Genomic DNA, 21646 nt, shown 5'->3' with positions numbered 1-21646 from the left:
TTGGAAAATTTTTATTCAATAATTTAATAATTTCTGATTTTCTTTGACTATTATTTGTCTTATTTTCAATTATCTCACAATCATTGATATCCTCTGTTAAAATTTCTTTATGTTTGAGTGTAACTGTGTGGTTATTTGTGTTCAAGAATCGAATATATGCTTTGTCAGATCGCACAAGAGCTATGAACACACCTGGTTGTGGTTTATGATTTGGTATCAAAACTTCTTTATATTTAGTCGTAAGTGTAACTGGTTGTATGACTTCAGACCTTGCTGGTGGAGCCAAATCTTCATTGCATGTATTCGACATGGATATTTCTATTTGATTTTGAATATTGTGTGGGCGTAGGATAAGGTAATCTGAATCTTCTTTGAAATCCAATAAACAATTGTATTTTTTTATGAAATCCCTACCAATGATTCCATCACATTGTATTGGAAAATCGTTGTTAACCACATGTAAAATTTGTAGTATTTCATAGTTTTTGAATCTTAAGTCAAAATCTATTATTCCAAGTGTTTCAAATTTTACCTTGTCCTATTCCGCTGAGATTTGAAATATGCTTTCTGTCTATGTCATGATATGGTGCGTGGTTAGTTTTTATAAGTGAAACATTTGCTCCAGTGTGTACTTATTAATGTGTCTGGCTGTTTTATGTGCAAATATATTGTACAAATAAGCAAAAATTAAGGCGGATAGTATACACTTTCCTATTTACAGCTCTGATCCTAGGGGACTGTTCGGATTTTCCGAACTTGTATTGTCAATATTAGATTGACGTTTCTATTTCCATAATAGTTATTGCCATTGTTGGGTCAGTTCCAAACTCGACCTCTGTTTTTCTGTCGGTAGTTATTATTGTTATTCCTATTGTTATTACTGTGGTTATTACTCCGGAAGTTTCCCCTAAACCTTCTGCTATTTCCTCTATAGTCACCACGAAAGATGTTTCTGAAATATAGTACAGAGTTCTGTTGTCCCGTCGCTTCTGTACAACTGCTGATGAATTTACTGACCACTTCGTTCATGGAGTTGAACTGACCTGCTTCCATGATAAGTTTAACCCTATCATTGGTGCACTTCTTCGGGTTCGCCTTCACAGCCATCCGAGTTGAATACATGGATGCCATATAACTCGATAGTACTTCTGATATGTATGCTCTTTCGAAAGACTTCGTCAGGGCTTCGATCTCACCACAATAAGCACCTGCGGTTTTGCTACTTTGCCTAATATTCATGATTCTTGCAGTTAAGACCTGAAGTCTGTTTATTATTTGTAGAATGGTCGTCTCATTCTAAATTAGGTTCATGGTGTTCCCTTTTAATTTTGTCTTTATTACAGAAACCGCAATTTCCTCATGTGAATCTTTGATAGTATCCACCAGTGACAATGCGTCGATGAAAGAACGCCAGTTTTCTGGTTTCTCATCGATGTCGGGTATCAGTCTTGAAACGGTGTTCAAGAATTCCACTGTCATCTGGCCCATTTTATAATCAGTCTTACCTTCTTCCGAATGCTCTCCGATAGGTTCTAGTATTCCAGTCCCTCCCGTCGGGAATAAAATATCTATATCTATCTCCAGAGGGCTATGAATAGCATGAGGAACCTCCTGATTAATGTGGTGCTTCGATAAAATCTTCACCAATTGATCCATTATAGTCCAAAAAAATGCTAGGCAATATTTCACGTGTTCTTCGACTAGTTTCCTTCTGTATTCGTATATTAACTTTCTAATATTCTCGATCGAGCTCGCTAATATCCCTAGATTCTTCTTTATCATTTCTAACCTAATATATGATTATTTTTTTTATACACTTGTAAGCTTTCATGAATTTCTCTTTTTCTGTTTCTAAAACTGTGTGCAATAGATTCCATCCCATTGCCTTTCGTTGTGTTTAATTAGATCCTATCGAGATTCTTTCCTTTATCCAAATATTTTTTCTTAGGCATCTTATGATGCATTAAGTATAGCTTTAAAGCTAAATTTAAGCTTGCAAAAATGGTTAGACCGACGAGGTCTAACCAATAAAAGATTATCTAATTTCTCCTCAACTTTTACCTCATTTACTACATTGGCATTCGGCTTACCTAACATTGATTCCGGCTGACCCATGTTCTAATTTTTTATACCCTCCACCATAAGATGGGGGGTATACTAATTTCGTCATTCTGTTTGTAACTACTCGAAATATTCGTCTGAGACCCCATAAAGTATATATATTTTTGATCGTCGCGACATTTTATGTCGATCTAGCCATGTCCGTCCGTCTGTCCGTCCGTCTGTCTGTCGAAAGCACGCTAACTTCCGAAGGAGTAAAGCTAGCCGCTTGAAATTTTGCACAAATACTTCTTATTAGTGTAGGTCGGTTGGTATTGTAAATGGGCCATATCGGTCCATGTTTCGATATAGCTGCCATATAAACCGATCTAGGGTCTTGACTTCTTGAGCCTCTACAGTGCGCAATTCTTATCCGATGAGAATGAAATTTTGCACGACGTGTTTTGTTATGATATCCAACAACTGTGCCAAGTATGGTTCAAATCGGTCCATAACCTGATATAGCTGCCATATAAACCGATTTTGGGTCTTGATTTCTTGAGCCTCTAGCGTGCGCAATTCTTATCCGATCAGAATGAAATTTTGCACGACGTGTTTTGTTACGATATCCAACAACTGTACCAAGTATGATTCAAATCGGTTTATAACCTGATATAGCTGCCATATAAACCGATCTTGGGTCTTGATTTCTTGAGCCTCTAGAGGGCACAATTCTTATCCGATTTGAATGAAATTTTGCACGAAGTATTTCGTTATGATATCCAACAACTGTGTCAAGTATGGTTGAAATCGGTCAATAACCTGATATAGCTGTCATATAAACAGATCTGGGGATTTGAATTCTTGAGCTTCTACAGGGCGCAATTCCTATCCGATTTGGCTGAAATTTTGCATGACGTATTTTATTTTTACTTTCAACAACTGTGTCAAATAAGGTTCAAATCGGTTCATAACCTGATATAGCTGCCATATAAACCGATCTGGGATCTTGACTTCGTGACCCCTAGAGGTCGCAATTATTATCCGATATGCCTGAAATTTTTTACGACGGATCCTCTCATGACCATCAACAAACGTGTTTATTATGTTCTGAATCGGTCTATAGCCCGATACAGATCCCATATAAATCGTTCTCTCTATTTTACTTCGTGAGCCCCAATGGGCGCAATTCTTATTCGAATTGGCTGAAATTTTACACAGGTCTCCAACATATAATTTAATTGTGGTCCGAACCGGACCATATCTTGAAATCGTTTTAATAGCAGAGCAACTCTTTTCTTATATCCTTCTTTGCCTAAGAAGAGATGCCGGGAAAAGAACTCGACAAATGCGATCCATGGTGGAGGGTATATAAGATTCGGCCCGGCCGAACTTAGCACGCTTTTACTTGTTTTTTTTAATACATATGTATAATTATTTCTTTACTTTTGAATCCTATTGTTTACAATGTTTTAATATTTTTATATTACGAAATTTATTTTAATTTCTAAAATACATTTTATTATTTCTATTTGATTTTAAGAAAAAAATATATCCAACATTAATTAAGTGCGAGCGAATATTCGCATACCGACACCTAGAGTGCAGAAAAATGCACATCTCAAAAGCTTTTTTTTGGGGAGGGTATTTTTATTTTGTAAGTATTGTTTTATCAGGAAATCGACTTCGTCGATTCTATTCCAACATTTGCTAGAAATTTCGCAGCTAAGTGGGGTATTACCGTTAATTTGCCTTAACAGTATTGCTTTTTCGCGCTTCAAGCGCTAGGTGTATCCTCCTCTGCGTACTGGGATCACTGGTTCCTTGGTCTTCTCTGTTTTCCCTATCCGTTCCCAGTATTCTTTTATAGTTAAAGGTTTTGGTCCTGTGGTCCGGTTCTTCGTTGTTCCGCTTCCTTCATCCATTTTATTCGACGGTCCTCGGCTTGGACCGGACCGTCTGTGGACAGCCTTGGCAGTATTTTCTCTTCAACTAGCCCTTCTTTGCATACTAAAAGCAAGGGCCTCAAGAGCTCGCGCAGTGTTCTGTTCAGGCCTGTCTACATAGTGCCCACAATCTGTGAGCTCTCTCGGTATGCTTCTGAATGTGAGTTCAGTTTCCTGTCCAAGAACATCCCTAAATATTTGACCTTGTCAGATATCTACATCGTTTTATTGAGGACACGTGATGCGTCAAATTGGCCCACTTTCGTCTTCCTCACTCCTTCCTTCCCGGGTTAACATTGCGTCCCCTGGGTCTAGACCAGTCATATACCATATGCAAGACCCTTTCAGCCCTTCGGCATAGCTGGTTCGGATCCTTGCCCCTTAGAAGTATTATAACATCGATACAAATTCAATCGATGTTATAATACTTCTATGCCCAATATTACGGGCATATTCAAATTCTCCCCAAAAAAAGGGAACTCACAACTCCTTAACTAACTACTAACTAAGAAAAATAAAACCAAAAGAAGGCGCGTCCAACGCAAAACAGAACGAAACTACTAATACTATTTACAATATTTACAAAGTTAATCCAGTTAATCACTACGCCATCATAAAACCACATCATCTGTGTCAAACTGACTGCTTAATTATGAAGGGGATGTTAGAAGAAACAAGTTAAAGCATGCCGAACCGGCCGTATGTTCGCCACATTTCAAAATGTATGCCAATGGATGGATCAGATAGATTTTTTACAGTTATATTCCACAAATTGAAATCATCTCTTCCAACAAAATTTCTAAATGAATATCTAAAAAAATTGCAGAAATATGTGGAGGGGCTTAACTTAACTCTTTGTCCCAAATTTCGGCAGCATCGGACAATAAATGCGCTTTTTATGGCCCCAAAACCTAAAACCAAGAGATCGGTCTATATGCAGCTATATCCAAATCTGTACCGATCTGAGCCATATTGACGGAGAATGTCGAAGGGCCTAACACAACTCACTGTCCCAAATTTCAGCGAAATCGGATAATAAATGTGGCTTTTATGGGCCTAAGACCCTGAATTGGAGAATCGGTCTATATGGCAGCTATATCCAAATCTGAACCGATCTAAGCCATATTGACGGAGAATGTCGAAGGGCCTCACACAACTCACTGTCCCAAATTTCAGCGAAATCGGATAATGAATGTGGCTTTTATGGGCCTTACACCATAAATCGGAGGATCGATCTATATGGCAGCTATATCCAAATCTGGACCGATCTGAGCCAAATTAACGAAGGATGGGCCTTGCACAATTTACTGTCCCAAATTTCATCAAAATCAATTAATAAATGTGGCTTTTGTGGGCCTAAGACCCTTATCCGGAGGATCGGTCTATATGGCAGCTATATCCAAATCTGGACCGATCTGAGCCAAATTGACGAAGGATGTCGAAGGGCCTAACACAACTCACTGCTCCAAATTTCAACAAAATCGGATAATAAATGTGGCTTTTATGGGCCTAAGACCCTAAATCGGCGGATCGGTCTATATGGGGACTATATCAAGATAGAGTCCGATATAGCCCATCTTCGAACTTAACCTGCTTATGGACAAAAAAAGAATCTGTGCAAAATTTCGGCTCAATATCTCTATTTTTAAAGACTGTAGCGTGATTTCAGCAGACAGACGGACAGACGGACATGTCTAGATCGTCTTAGATTTTTACGCTGTTCAAGAATATATATACTTTATAGGGTCGGAAATGGATATTTCGATGTGTTGCAAACGGAATGACAAAATGAATATACCCCCATCCTTCGGTGGTGGGTATAAAAATGCCTAAAGTAATCAAAAAATTAACAGGCAATCATAAAAAGTAGCATACAAAATTTTTTTCAGCAATCTTGTGTACTCAAGACTGCAGAGTTTGTTAGTTGAAATAGCAGTAAGAAATGTTTGCCCTATGTTTGTTGAAACAGCAGTAATGTCTGCTTTCCCATTTTCAGCGGACAAAAACTGCTGTTTTAGCAAACATTTTTGATGCTTTAGCAAACATTTCCTCTCTTTCACACGTGATAGTATCCCCTGGCGCTTCGGGCAGTCTTTATCGCCAGCCGTGTGTCCTTTCGCTTTGCAGTAAGCGCAGAACAAAGGCAAGGTTGCTATCTTAATATTTTTTGCCAGTGGCGGGATCTTTAGACATGATACCCTCACTATCCGCTCCGGTTAAATGCCATGCTGCACTTGGTCGAAACATAATCAAATCTTTGGCAATTGTGGCATTGGGTGGCTCCTACTGTCTTATTCCTCACCATATACACTTTGTATTGCTCTCTGCGGAAAGACTTCACATCAGAACCTTGGCGCAGCTGTATTATCCATTTATTGTTCGTGAGCATCATGATAAATATTGTAGATCACCCATCTTAATACATGTCTCCTCCAGGAAAGACCACAGGTTATCTACCACATAGGTGCTCGTCAGAGTATATGACCTCCAACTCATCGGCATAAAAGGACGTACCTACATAAAAGGACGTACCTTCTCTCACCAAGAACTGTTTGACCCTAGCATGGTCCTCGAGTTTTAGTAGCTTCAGTACTATTATATTCCTATTCCTTATGTCTATATTAAAAATGTCATGCCCAAACAATCCCTTCAGACTAGACATAAATTCCTTCTGGCTTTCCCCCTTAGATCCTTAAAATAGGTATATGTTATAGGAAAACAAGTAAAAGCTTGCTAAGTTCGGCCGGGCCGAATCTTATAAACCCTCCACCACGGATCGCATTTGTCAAGTTCTTTTCCCGGCATCTCTTCTTAGGCAAAAACAAATATATAAGAAAAGATTTTCTCTGCTTTTAGAGCGATATCAAGATATGGTCCGGTTTGGACCACAATTAAATTATATGTTGGAGACCTGTGTAAAATGTCAGCCAATTCGAATAAGAATTCCACCCTTTGGGGGCTCAAGAAGTAAAATAGAGAGATCCATTTATATGGGAGCTGCATAGGCCTATAGACCGATTCAGACCATAATAAACACGTATGTTAATGGTCATGAGAGGAACCGTCGTACAAAATTTCAGGCAAATCGGATAATAATTGCGCACTCTAGAGGCTCAAGAAGTCAAGACCCAAGATCGGTTTATATGAGAGCTATATCAGGTTATGGACCGATTTGAACCATACTTGGCACACTTGTTGGATATCGTAACAAAACACGTCGTGCAAAATTTCATTTCAATCGGATAAGAATTGCGCACTTTAGAGGTTGAAGAAGTCAAGACCCAAGATCGGTTTATATGGCAGCTATATCAAAACATGGACCGATATGGCCCATTAACAATATCATCCGACCTACACTAATAAGAAGCATTTGTTAAAAATTTCAAGCTAGCTTTACACCTTCGGTAGTTTCGACAGACGGACGGACGGACATGGCTAGATCGACATAAAATGTCGCAACGATCTAGAATATATATACTTTATGGGGTCTTAGACGAATATTTCGAGTAGTTACAAACAGTTACAAAGTTTCAAAAAAATTTCACTTAAAACAAAATTCAATGAAATTTTTACTTTTTTTTCTAAAAACCAAAATGTAATATAATTTTATTTTATAAAAATACTAGCTGAACCGGTCCCCCTCCGCTGCGCCTTCCTTTACTTATATGGAACAAAATTATCATTTGAATATTTATTAAATAGCTTTTAGTGAAATACCATACTAAGAAAATAATATATGTATATCGCAAAAGCATAACAATATAAAGGGTGATTTTTTTGAGTTTAGGATTTTCATGCATTAGTATTTGACAGATCACGTGGGATTTCAGACATGGTGTCAAAGAGAAAGATGCTCAGTATGCTTTGACATTTCATCATGAATAGACTTACTAACGAGCAACGCTTGCAAATCATTGAATTTTATTACCAAAATCAGTGTTCGGTTCGAAATGTGTTCAAATTTTGACAAATTTTGTTCAGCGATGAGGCTCATTTCTGGTTGAATGGCTACGTAAATAAGAAAAAATTGCCGCATTTGGAGTGAAGAGCAACCAGAAGCCGTTCAAGAACTGCCCATGCATCCCGAAAAATGCACTGTTTGGTGTGGTTTGTACGCTGGTGGAATCATTGGACCGTATTTTTTCAAAGATGCTGTTGGACGCAACGTTACGGTGAATGAACACATTTCGAACCGAACACTGATTTTGGTAATAAAATTCAATGATTTGCAAGCGTTGCTCGTTAGTAAGTCTATTCATGATGAAATGTCAAAGCATACTGAGCATCTTTCTCTTTGACACCATGTCTGAAATCCCACGTGATCTGTCAAATACTAATGCATGAAAATCCTAACCTCAAAAAAATCACCCTTTAAATGACTTTATCTGAATCCCATATGATCTTTACTGGTCTATTTATCCGCTCGCAGGGTTTAGGGTCATTAACGTTTGGGTGTTAGATATACTCCATTATTAAAAGTCTTTATTTCAGCTCGATATTGTCATAATGTTCGATTTAGGGGAGTTTTCGGGGGTGAGGTGGTCACTCAGACTCGTGGCCAAAACAAAAATACCAGCATCGTGCTCTTAAACCCCATATTGCTATTGGTTTAAGGGGAGTTTATGGGATGAGGCGTCCTCAAACATTTGGCCCCAAAATTTGTGCTCTTTAGGGGGTGTTTTGGGAAAGAGGCGGTAACCCAAATACATGATCCCACATTGGGATATCAGATTCGTATTCTACTCCCAAATACCTTAATTTGAGCTCCATATTGCGATAGTCAGTAAATAATTGTTGTTTGTGGAGTGTTTTAGGGAAAGGGGTAGACCCCCAATAGCATTAATTTGGGCCCCACATTGACGTGGTTAGTAAATATGCCCGATTTACGTGTGTTTTGGGGAGTGGGTGGTCCCCCAAACACTAAGCTCTGAAAATATACCAGCAGACCTTTCATTTGAGCCCCATATTGCTATTGTAGCAAATTTGTCCTCTTTGGTGGTTGTTTTTGGAAGGGGCGGCCCCCCATTCTACACTTAAATACCATTCATTGCAGCCCCATATTGCCATGATCAGTAAATAAATCGTGTTGGGGGGTGTTTTGCGGAAGGGGTACACCCACGGAAACTTGGTCCCACATTTTGATACCAAATTCGTATTCTACTCGCAAATACCTCTCATTTGAGTCCCATATTGCCATGGTCGGTAAATATGTCCGATTTAGGGGTGTTTTGGGGGTTGGGGTGGCTCCTGAAACACAAAGTCCGATAACTGGATATCAGATACGTTTTCTACTCTTAAATATCTTTCATTTAAACAAACAAACAAACAAAAATTTTCATTCGAATATTTATTTTCGATAAGTGTCTTTATGTGAATCCCATATGATCTTTATTGGTCTACAAATTTAAGTTTGGATAAAAAACTTTATTTCAACCCGATATTCTCATGATGTCCGATTTAGGGGTGTTTTCGGGGTGAGTTGGTCCCCCACACACTTGGCCTGAACAAATATCAGCATCGTGCTCTTTTCTGAAATACCAATTATTTAAACCCCATATAGCAATTGGCTTTGAGATTTGGTTTTGAGTTTACAGGATGAGGCATCCCCCAAACACATGGCCACAAAATTGGTCATCAAATTCGTTTTCTAATCTCAAATACCTTTTCATATTGGCAGGGTCGTAAAAATTTTACCCTTTGGGAGGTGTTTTGGAGAAGGGGTGATGCCTTAAATACATGATCCTACATTTAAATATCTAATTCGTATTCTACTCCCAAATACCTTTCATTTGAGCCCCATATTTCGATGGTCAGAAAAATATTGCTGTTTGTGGGGTATTTTAGGAAAGGGGTAGACCCCCAGAAAATTGGTCCCGAAAGTGGGTATCAATTCTTGCTCAACCCCCCAATTTCTTTCATTGAAGCCCCACATTGACATGGTCGGTAAATATGGTCGATTTAGGGGTGTTTTGGGGAGTGGGTGGTGGGTGGTCCCACAAACACTAAGCCCTGAAATATATAAGCAACGTGCTCTCTTCTCATATATTTGAACCCCATATTGCCATTGGCGTCAAAATTCGATTTCTAATCTCATATACCATTCACTTGAACCCCTTATTGAAAAAGACACCAAATATGTCCGGTTTGGGGTAAGGGCCCTAAAAGCTATGAATATCGAGCTCCACTGTCTTGAAGACCCAAATTGTCTTGGTGAGCAAATACATCCTACTTTGGGGTTGTTATGGTGGTGAGACGTCCCCTAGTTGATTTCAGATTCATGGTCTACTCCCAAATGCCCTTCATTTGAGCTCCTTTTTCCATAGTCGGCAAACATGACCGGTTTGGGTGGTGTTTTGGGGGATGGGGCGGCCACTCAGTGACTTGGCTTTGAAAATATATATCAGATTCGTGTTCTACTCTAAAATACGTCTTATTTGAGCCTCATATTGCAATGGTCAGCAAATACTTCCTATTTGGGTGGTGTTATGGGGGTGTGGTGGCCCCTATAGACACTTTTCCCCAATATTGGTTTCAGATTCATGCTGTACTTCCAAAGTCCTTTCGTTTGAGCCCCATATTGCTATGGTCGTAAATTTATCTTCTTTGGGTAATGATCTCGGGGATGGGATGTGAGACCAAGTGTTTGGGGGGCCAAAACACTTGGTCTCACATCTGCAAATTAGATTCGATTTCTACACTCAAATACCTCTTATTTAAACCCCATATTGACATGGTCAGTAAATAAGGCTTGTTTGAGGGTTGTTTTGGTGAATGGGTGGACCCCAGAAACTTTGTCCCAAATTTGGATATCAGATTAGTGGTTTACTCGCAAATACCATTCATTTGAGTCCCATTTCGCATTATGTAAATGCATTTTTAATAAAACTTAGAATGAACTTTAATCAAATATACTTTTTTACACTTTTTTTCTAAAGCAAGCTAAAAGTAACAGCTGATAACACAGAAGAAGACAGAAGAAAGAATACAATTACAGAGTCACAAGCTGTGAAAAATTTTATCAACGCCGACTATATGAAAATTCCGCAATTACTTTTTGGGCAACCCAATATATATATCATTACACTTAAGTCGATTTAGCAATGCCCGTCGGTGCGTCTGTCTGTCGCAAGCACGCTAACTCTCGAAGGAGTAAAGCTAGGCACTTGAAATTTTGCACAAATACTTTTTATTAGTGTAGGTCAGTTGGGATTGTAAATGAGCAAAATCGGTCCATGTTTTGATATAGCTGCCATATAAACCGACCTTGGGTCTTGACTTCTTGAACCTCCAAAGGGCGTAATTCTTATCCGATTTGACTAAAATTTTGCACTTGGTGATCCGGTACCACTTCCAACAGCTTTGCTAATTATGGTTCAAATCGGTTCATAACCTGGTATAGCTGCCATATAAACCGATCTTGGATCTTGACTTCTTGAACCGCTAGAAGCGCATTGATTCATCCATCTTGCCAAAATTTTGCAAAACGCTTTCCTCGACGACTGCCACAGTATCTGAGGAGTTTGCTCGAAATCGGTTCCGATTAAGATATAGCTCTCATATATATGTTCGTCCGATTTTGTGTATTCTGGTGGTCGTCATGGAAAGCGTTGTGCAATATTTTTGCAAGATTGGTCAATAAATGTGCTTGCAGTGGCTCTAGGAGTGAAAATCGGGCGATATATATATTTATAGGAGCAATATCTAAATCTGAACCAATTTCAATCACCAGTAATGTCGACAGTCGTAAAAAAATTGTTCCTGCCAAATTTCGAGAGAATCTGTTAACAAATGACCGTTTTATTGCATTATTACTGAAAAACGGACGAACATATATATGGGAGCTATATCCAGATCTGAACCGATTTTTTCAAATTTCAATAGGCTTCGTATCTATGCCGAAAAACATGCCTGTACCAAATTTGAAGTCGATCGGATGAAAACTGCCACCTGTACTTTGTACACAAATTAACATGGACAGACGGACGGACAGACGGACACAGCTAAATCGAATTAGAAAGTTATTCTGAGTCGATCGGTATACTTTTAATCTATCTCCTTTTGGGTGTTACAAACAAATTCACTAAGTTATAATACCCTGTAACACAGTAGTGGTGTAGGGTATAAAAAGTCTGTCATTACACAAAAACTCATGCATTGGGAAAAAGTACAGCTAATAGATAGGATTGTCGAGAGTGGTTAATGTGGTAATTGTATCATAGATGCGTTTTCGCAATAAATACGATGCAAATACAACATACCAACACATGGCCCTTGAAGCCATCACACCCAATATGGTAGATATAGTGGTTGATGTGTGTGTTGCTATCTTTGGCTTTCCTTTTCCATTTGCATTTTCCGATCATAGAGCTCGTCTCGAAGGAGAAACAAACAAAAATCGCAAAATTTAATTATCTTTGCACTAACAGGCAAAAAACCTTGAAAGATGAAAAAGTGATTGGGTTTGCAACAAAAGAAAGAGCCTTTTACCGTAGGTGTATAGGCAGTGACCAGCCTTTTGTTTGATTTGTTATACTATTCTTTGAGTAGAAAGCAATAAATAATGGTCTAAAGCCGGGCAATATCCTGCAATGGTATCTCAATAAGATTTTAAGATCAAACAAGTAAGAGCGTGATAAGTTCGGCCGGGCCGAATCTTATATTCCCTCCACCATGGATAGCATTTGTCGAGTTCTTTGCTCGGTATCTTTATCTAATATTGAATAAGAACTGTTACGCCATTGGAGCTATATCAAGTTAAAGTCCGATTCGGACCATAAATGAATGCTGAACATTGTAGAAGTCATTGTGTAATATTTCAGTTCATTCGGATAAGAATTGCGCCTTGTAGGGGCTCAAGAAGCAAAATCGGGAGACCGGTTTATATGGGAGTTGTATCAAGCTATATATCGATTCAGACCATGTTGGACACGTATGTTGAAGGTCATGGGAGAAGCTGTTGTACATTTTTGCCAAATCGCATGAGAATTGCCCCCTCTAGAGGCACACAAAGTCCAGATCCCAGATCGGTGTATATGGCAGCTATATCAGGTTATGTACCGATTTGAACCATATGTAGCACAGTTATTGGAAGTCATAACAAAAAACCACATGGAAAATTTCAACCCAATTCGGATAAAAGTTGCGCCCTCTAGCGGTTCAAGAAGTCAAGATCCAAGATCGGTTTATATGGCAGGTTATGAACCGATTTGAACCATAATTAGCAAAGTTGTTGGAAGTGGTACCGGATCACCAAGTGCAAAATTTCAGTCAAATCGGATAAGAATTACGCCCTTTGGAGGTTCAAGAAGTCAAGACCCAAGATCGGTTTATATGGCAGATATATAAAAACATGGACCGATTTGGCTCATTTACAATCCCAACTGACCTACACTAATAAAAAGTATTTGTGCAAAATTTCAAGTGCCTAGCTTTACTCCTTCGAGAGTTAGCGTGCTTGCGACAGACAGACGCACCGACGGGCATGGCCAAGTCGACTTAAAGTGTAATGACGAGCAAGAATATATATGTATACTTTATATATATATAGCCCGATTTTAACTTCTAGAGTCACAGCAAGCGCATTTATTGATCCATCTTGCCAAAAATTTTGCAAAACGCTTTCCTCGACGACTGCCACAGTATCTGAGGAGTTTGCTCGAAATCGGTTCCGATTTCTCATATATATGTTCGTCCGATTTTGAAAAATATTACAAAAAAGTGATCATTTGTTATCCGATTCTGTCGAATTTTTCAGGACTGAACATTGGTTCATTAAAATTTACAATTTTGGTTTGTTTCTCTTTCGAGACGATCGGAGATTGCAAACAGATACACAGAATCATATATATTATAGAAGTAGTATTAGTAGTCTGGCCACAGAAAAAAATCTGTCATTGCACAAAAACTCATGCATTGGGAAAAATTACAGGATTTTCGAGCGTGGTTAATGTGGTAATTGTATCATAGATGCGTTTTCCCTATTAATACGATTCAAATACAACATACCAACGCACGGCCCTTGAAGGCAACAAACAAAAAACTTTTTAAATGCAAAAGTGATTTGACAGGCGCAAACGTAATTCGTATACTGGACAATTAATTATTCTCTTGTATCTCTCCTATTAGAGAGAAAGATTAAGTATTTGAGCGTATAGACCAGTGGTTGGCAAAAATGCTTACACTATTGCACACTACTTTGTACGTATACAAGAAAGCCTATGGGCTTGCAAATAATTTCAATTGTGTGCTCGTCACTGATATAGACACATTCTCACACACACAACATCTCTCCTTTTTTGTTTTAACTGAGCAAAAAGCAGTCAGTATATTGAGCTCGGTAGAGTGCGGATTATAAACTCGGAAAGTGACAAATTTTAAAATATCACCCTAAGTCTAAAAATTCTGGTATGTTAAATGACAAAAATCATTAGAGAAACATACTGCCAGGTATTAGAATGTGCGAAAACCACAACTTCCACAAGCAATTTTTTGTTTTATTTATAGCATATTGAATACAACAGATCATCATACATAACCATAATGGAGTTGTGCGAAAACGGAATGTTTTTAATATAATTTTGTATCATAACAAAATGTAGAAATCCAAATAGACTGTGAAAGATTTTGAATAACCAACTGAGATCTGCATATAATTGGTGAAATATTGAGTTTGAATTATGTTACAACATTAAATTGAACTTGGCATCTTCTTCAACAATCAAAATTTACTTTAAAAGTAACAAGTAAAAGCGTTCTACGTTCGGCCGGGCCAAATCTTGGGAAACCACCACCATAGATTCTGCTAAAATATGGGAGCTATATCAGGTTCTTGACCCCTATGTGCAAAATGTCAGCCAAATCCGACAAAAATTGAGGCTTCCAGGGGCACAAGAAATCAAATCGGGAGATAGATTTATATGGGAGCTATATCAGGTTCTTGACTGATTTGGACAGTACTTAATACAGTTGTTGGAAGTCATAACAGAACTCTTTGTGCAAAATTTTAGCCAAATCTGATGAAAATTTAGGCTTCCAGGGACTCAAGAATTCAAATCGGGAGCTATATCAGGTTATAGACCTATTTGAACGGTACTTGGCACAGTTGTTCATAACAGAACACAATGTGCAAAATTTCAGGCAAGTAGGCGGTTTCCAGGTGCTTAAGAAGTCAAAAGGGAGATCGGTTTATATGGGAGCTATATCCAAATCTGAACCGATATGGCCCATTTGCAATCCCCAATGGCCTACATCAATATTAAGTAGCTTACGTTACGCGTTGGACCGCTATCATGATTTCGACAGACGGGCGGACGGACACGGCTAGATGGAATCAGGATGACGAGATGATCAAGAATATATATACTTTATGGGGTCCTAGATCAATATTTCGAGATGTTATAAATGGAATGACTAGATTAGTATACACCCATCCTATTGTGGTGGGTATAAAAAGAATAGACTTAGACATAAACATGACGCTGAATAATTTATAATTGTAGAAAAACTAGTTGAAGCCCCGAAAAACGTGTCCTATATACCTAGAATGAAATGTACTGTCAGGGTAAAAAAAAACTTTGTATTCGTCACGAAATCTCGCAAGAATTTATGACAAAAAAAACATGTACTGTTATCGTAAACAAAGTCCAGCGTTTTTCAGAAAAGAAGTTTACTTGGCGAGAGTTTCCTTTATTTGAAACTAATTATTGGGTTGCCCAAAAAGTAATTGTCGGTAATATAGTAGTAATATAGTCGGCGTTGACAAAATTTTTCAAGGGCTTATGACTCTGTAATTGCATTCTTTCTTCTGTCAGTTATCAGTTGTTACTTTTAGCTTGCTTTAGAAAAAAGGTGCGCGAAATTTTGTTTACATTTGTTTGTTTGGTGTCAATTTTAATATGGGTACCACATGTATTGAAAGAAATTCATTTAACAAACCGAATCAACGCTTGTGATATGCAAGGTGCAATGAATTCGATCCGTTTTTAAAACGAATCATAACTGGATAATAACCTCGGGTATATATGTAAACCACCTTTCATCAAAATCCGGTGAAAATTGCATACGTTATGTCCTATAGCAATTATATCGAAATATGTTCCAAAATATTGGTCTTTTTAGTAGCTATATCTAAAAATAAACCGATCCGAACCATATACGACACGGATGTCGAAAAGCCTAATATAAGTCACTGTATCAAATTTCAGTGAAATCGGATTATAAATGAGCCTTTTATGGGGCCAAGACATGGCAGATATATCCAATTTTGGACCGATTTGGGCCAAGTTGCATGAAAATGTCGAAGAGCCTAACACAACTCACTGTCTCAAATTTTGGCGATATCGGATAATAAATGCGCCTTTTATCGCCCCAAAACCTAAAACCGAGAGATCGGTCTATATGGCAGCTATATCCAAATCTGGACCGATCTAGACCAAATTCAAGAAGGATATTCAAGGGCCTAACACAACTCACTGTCCCAAATTTCAGCAAAATCGGGTAATAAATGTGGTTTTTATGGGCCTGAAACCCTAAATCGGAGGATCGGTCTATATGGCAGCTATATTCAAATCTAGACCAATCTGGGCCAAATTTACGAATGATATCGAAGGGTCTAAGACAACTCACTGTCCCAAATTTCAGCTAAATCGGGCAATAAATGCGCCTTTTATGGGCCTAAGACCCTAAATCAGAGGATCGGTCTATATGGCAGCTATATCCAAATCTGGACCGATTTGGGCCAATTTGAAGAATGATGTCGAAGGGTCTAAGACAACTCACTGTCTCAAATTTCAGCGATATCGGACAATAAATGCTCCTTTTATGGCCCCAAAACCTAAAACCGAGAGATCGGTCTATATGGCAGCTATATCCAAATCTGAACCGATCTGGGCCAAATTGATAAATGATGTCGAAGGGCCTAACGCAACTCATTGTCCCAAAATTTCAGCAAAATCGAATAATAAATGTGGCTTTTATGGGCCTAAAACCCTAAATCGGCGTATCAGTCTATATGGCAGCTATACCCAAATCTGGACCGATCTGAGCCACAACTCACATTTGAGACACAACTCACTGTCTCTAATTTCACCAAAATCGGGTAATAAATGTGGCTTTTATGGGCCTAAGACCCTAAATCGGCCGATCGGCCAATATCGGGGCTATATCAAGATATAGTCCGATATAGTCCATATTGAAACTTAACCTGCTTATGGACAAAAAAAAGAACCTGTGCAAAATTTCAGCTCAATATGTCTATTTTTAAAGATTGTTGCGTGATTTCAACTGACAGACGGACGGACATGTCTAGATCGTCTTAGATTTTTACGCTGATCAAGAATATATATACTTTATAGGGTCGGAAATGGATATTTCGATGTGTTGCAAACGGAATGCCAAATTGAATATACCCCCATCCTTCGGTGGTGGGTATAAAAACGTATCTGATATTCATTTGTCAGACCAAGTGTTTGGGGGACCACCCAACCCCCAAACACCCCTAAATCGGACATATGTTCCGACCATGGCAATATGGGACTCAAATGAAAGGCCTTTGAAAGTAAAGCACGAATCTGATATCAATATTCGGGAAAAGTGTCTATGGGGCCAGCCCACCCACATCACACCACCCAAATAGGTAGTATTTGCTGACCATTGCAATGTGAGGCTCAAATTAGATGTATTTTAGAGTAGAAGGCAAATCTGATATATATTTTCAAGGCAAGTCACTGAGTGGCCGCCCCATACCCCAAAACACCCCCCAAACCGGTCATGTTTGCTGACTATGGAAAAATGTAACTCAAAAGAAGGGTATTTAGGACAAGACCATGAATCTGACATCAACTTTCGGGACCAACTGTCTAGGGGACGTCTCACGTCATAACAACTCCCAAGTAGGACTTATTTGCTCACCAAGACAAGTTGGGTCTTCAAGACAGTGGAGCTCGATATTCATAGTTTTTAGGGCCCATACCCCAAACCGGACATACATATTTGCTGGCTTTTTCAAAAAAGGAGCTTAAGTGAATGGTATTTGAGATTAGACATCGAATTTGATATGCAATTTTGAGGCCAAAGGCAATATGGGGTTCAAATATAAGAGAAGAGGGCACGTTGCTGATATATTTTCATTGCTTAGTGTTTGGGGACCACCCCACTCCCCAAAACATCCCTAAATCAGGCATATTTACCGACCATGTCAATGTAGGGCTTAAATGAAAGGAATTGGGTGGGTAGAGCAAGAATTAATATCCACTTTTATAACCAATTTTCTGGGGATCTATCCGTTTGCCTAAATACCCCACAAACAGCAATGTTTTTCTGACCATCGCAATATGGGGCTCAAATAAAGATATTTGGGAGTAGAATACGAATTTGATATCCAAATGTATGTAAGGCATTACCCATTCCCCAAAACACCCCCCAAAGGGTGAAATTTTTATGTGGCTCAAATGAAAGGTATTTGAGATTAGAAAACGAATTTGATAACCAATTTTGGAGCCATGTGTTTGGGGGACGCCTCATCCTGTAAACTCCCCTCAAAACCAATGGCAATATGTGGTTTAAATAATTTGTATTTAAGAGAAGAGCAAGATGCTGATATATTTTCAGGGCCAAGTGTCTGGGGGACCACCTCACCCCGGAAACACCCCTCAATCAGACATCATGAGAATATCGGGCTGAAATAAAGTATTTTAAGAATGGAGTACACCTAACATCCAAACTTAAATTCGTAGACCAATAAAGATCATATGGAATTCAGATAAAGGCACTTATATTGTTAAACTGTTAGTCAAGCGATATACAATTTTCGTAGCAAGATATTTTACTAAAAGCTCTTTAATTGTCCAAAATAAATATTCCAAGGGAAATTTTGTTCCGTATAAAGTAAAAGAAGACGCAGCGGAGCCGGTCCGGTCCAGCTAGTGTCTTATTGGGTTGGTTGGTAAATTGATAAATATACTGAGTTCAACAAGTTTTCCTTTAAATAGAAAAATAATTGGTAAAAAATATTTAATAATCTAAACAAAGTTACTGATACAATATTTAAATAAAAAAAAGTATAAAAAATGTCGAAAAAGAAGCTTTAAAGAAAATTTAACAATTTAATCAAAGTTACTGATGAAATAAATAAATAAGTAGTTATAAAAAAGACAAAACCAATAATTAATTAAAATAATTATAAATCGAAGATGTGAACTACTTATAATTAGAATACTATTGGGAAGATGATTCCAGAGACGTATAGCATTAGCAAAGAACTGTTGTTCAGATACACGATATTGATGACGTATTTGTATTGCTTGTTATACCCTCCACCATAGGATGGGGGGTATACTAATTTCGTCATTCTGTTTGTAACTACTCGAAATATTCATCTAAGACCCCATAAAGTATATATATTCTTGATCGTCGCGACATTTTATGTCGATCTAGCCATGTCCGTCCGTCTGTCCGACGAGTAAAGCTAGCCGCTTGAAATTTTGCACAAATACTTCTTATTAGTGTAGGTCGGTTGGTATTGTAAATGGGCCATATCGGTCCATGTTTTGATATAGCTGCCATATAAACCGATCTTGGGTCTAGACTTCTTGAGCCTCTAGAGACCGCAATTCTTATCCGATTGGAATAAAAAATCGCACGACGTGTTTTGTTATGATATCCAACAAGTGCGCCAAGTATGGTTCAAATCAGTTCATAACCTGATATAGCTGTCACATAAACAGATCTGGGGACTTGCATTTTTGAGCTTCTAGAGGGCGCAATTCCTATCCGATTTGGCTGAAATTTTGCATGACGTATTTTATTTTAACTCTCAACAACTGTTTCAAATAAGGTTTTAATCGGTTCATAACCTGATATAGCTGCCATATAAACCGATCTGGGATCTTGACTTCTTGAGCCTCTAGAGCCTCTAGAGGTCGCAATTATTATCCGATTTGCCTGAAATTTTGTACGACGGATCCTATATGGATAATTATGGCCTGAATCGGTCTATAGCCCGATACAGCTCCCATATAAATCGATCTCTCTATTTTACTTCTTGAGCCACCAAAGGGCGCAATTCTTATTCGAATTGGCTGACATTTTACACAGGCCTCCAACATATAATTTAATTGTGGTCTAAACCGGACCCTATCTTGATATCGCTCTAATAGCAGAGCAAATCTTTTCTTTTATCCTTTTTTGCCTAAGAAGAGATGCCGGGAAAAGAACTCGACAAATGCGACCCATGGTGGAGGGTATATAAGATTCGGCCCGGCCGAACTTCGCACGCTTTTACTTGTTTACCTCTCGTAGAGTTGGCAAAACGCAATACAGAAGCCAGATATGACGTTTCATTGATATAAAGTATTTCGAAGATATCTCGATAGTGTCATCAAACAATTCTTCTAACTCAATTCGAAAATGGGTGTAAATGTAGCGTTCGTCAAGCAGGATTCACTCATCACTACAATTAAATGAATTCTTTCATGCGTATTAGTTAAAACCGAACGAAATATGAGCAGAAATTTTGCAAAAAGTTTGTGCAGATGGATTAAAACACTGTACAAATTGCGAATATTTGATTGCATCAATTGTTTTGAGTTCAGTGGAAAATATCTTTCGCGATTGTTCATATCATATGCACTGTATAACCAATCATTTAGTTCCATTTAGTTGACGTTGAACCGTATCGAAGTTCTGTGAATGTAATTATATAATAGATCTGAATTTACTAAAAACGAATAAAAATGAAGTTCAGCTTTATTCAAAACTTGTTTATTTTAACTCAACCATTGGGTCAATGTTTTGCCAATGCCACTCTACAGTCTAACAAACTGGACTGGCTAACAAAAAAAAAATAAATAAATAAAAGAAATAAAGGATTTTAAACTGTTTCGAATTTTCTAAAGTTAAAAAATTTAGAAAATTCATAACCACTAAACGAAATTTTTGACAAGGGAACTATTTTATGGAAAACGTTGGGACTTTGTTCACGGTGAAATTGCAAAAATTAGTGACGTATTCAAAGAATGGTTATTACCTTATGGCCCAACACATTGTCAAACAATCTATGCGCTGTAGAAATGCTTTGCGCCTGCAGGCTGGCCCAGTTTAATGCAAGGTTTATTGTTTGTGGTATTGTATATGAATATGAATTTTTTCTACTTAAAGTAAAATTTCAAAAATCTTCACTTTCCGAATATACATCCGCATACGAACACGATCCTACCAACATTGACTGCTGGCTGACTAATCTTTATTCAATGGAAAAACACCAAAATGAATCAGAGGTTTGAGCTACCCTCTATGCCACATGGAAGAGACACAAGATTAAGGGGGATTTTAAAGTGCTATAGGAAAGTTTTTCAAAAAAAGCACATAAAATTCAGAAAAATGCATCAAATCCTTATTTGAATCGATAGTACGTTCCATATAATTTAAAGTGTAAAAATTATCTTACGCAAATGTTGACTGTGACTGCGTCTCAAATGGTCCATCCGCTTAGTCTCACGAATAAATGCTTAAATGATGTTTTCCAATGCGTCAATTGAAATGGGCTTTTCTGTATAGGCATGTTTCACAAAAAATAGTCTGAAGGCGTTAAATCGAACGTGAAATAAAATGTTCACCGATCTCGCCGTCTTGTTGAAATCACATGTCCTGCAAGTCAAGCTCTT

The sequence above is a fragment of the Stomoxys calcitrans genome, chromosome 1 (genome assembly GCF_963082655.1).
Source record: "Stomoxys calcitrans chromosome 1, idStoCalc2.1, whole genome shotgun sequence".
Classification (NCBI taxonomy): domain Eukaryota; kingdom Metazoa; phylum Arthropoda; class Insecta; order Diptera; family Muscidae; genus Stomoxys; species Stomoxys calcitrans.
The sequence above is the reverse complement of the archived record's forward strand: the minus strand, read 5'-3'. Positions refer to the sequence as shown.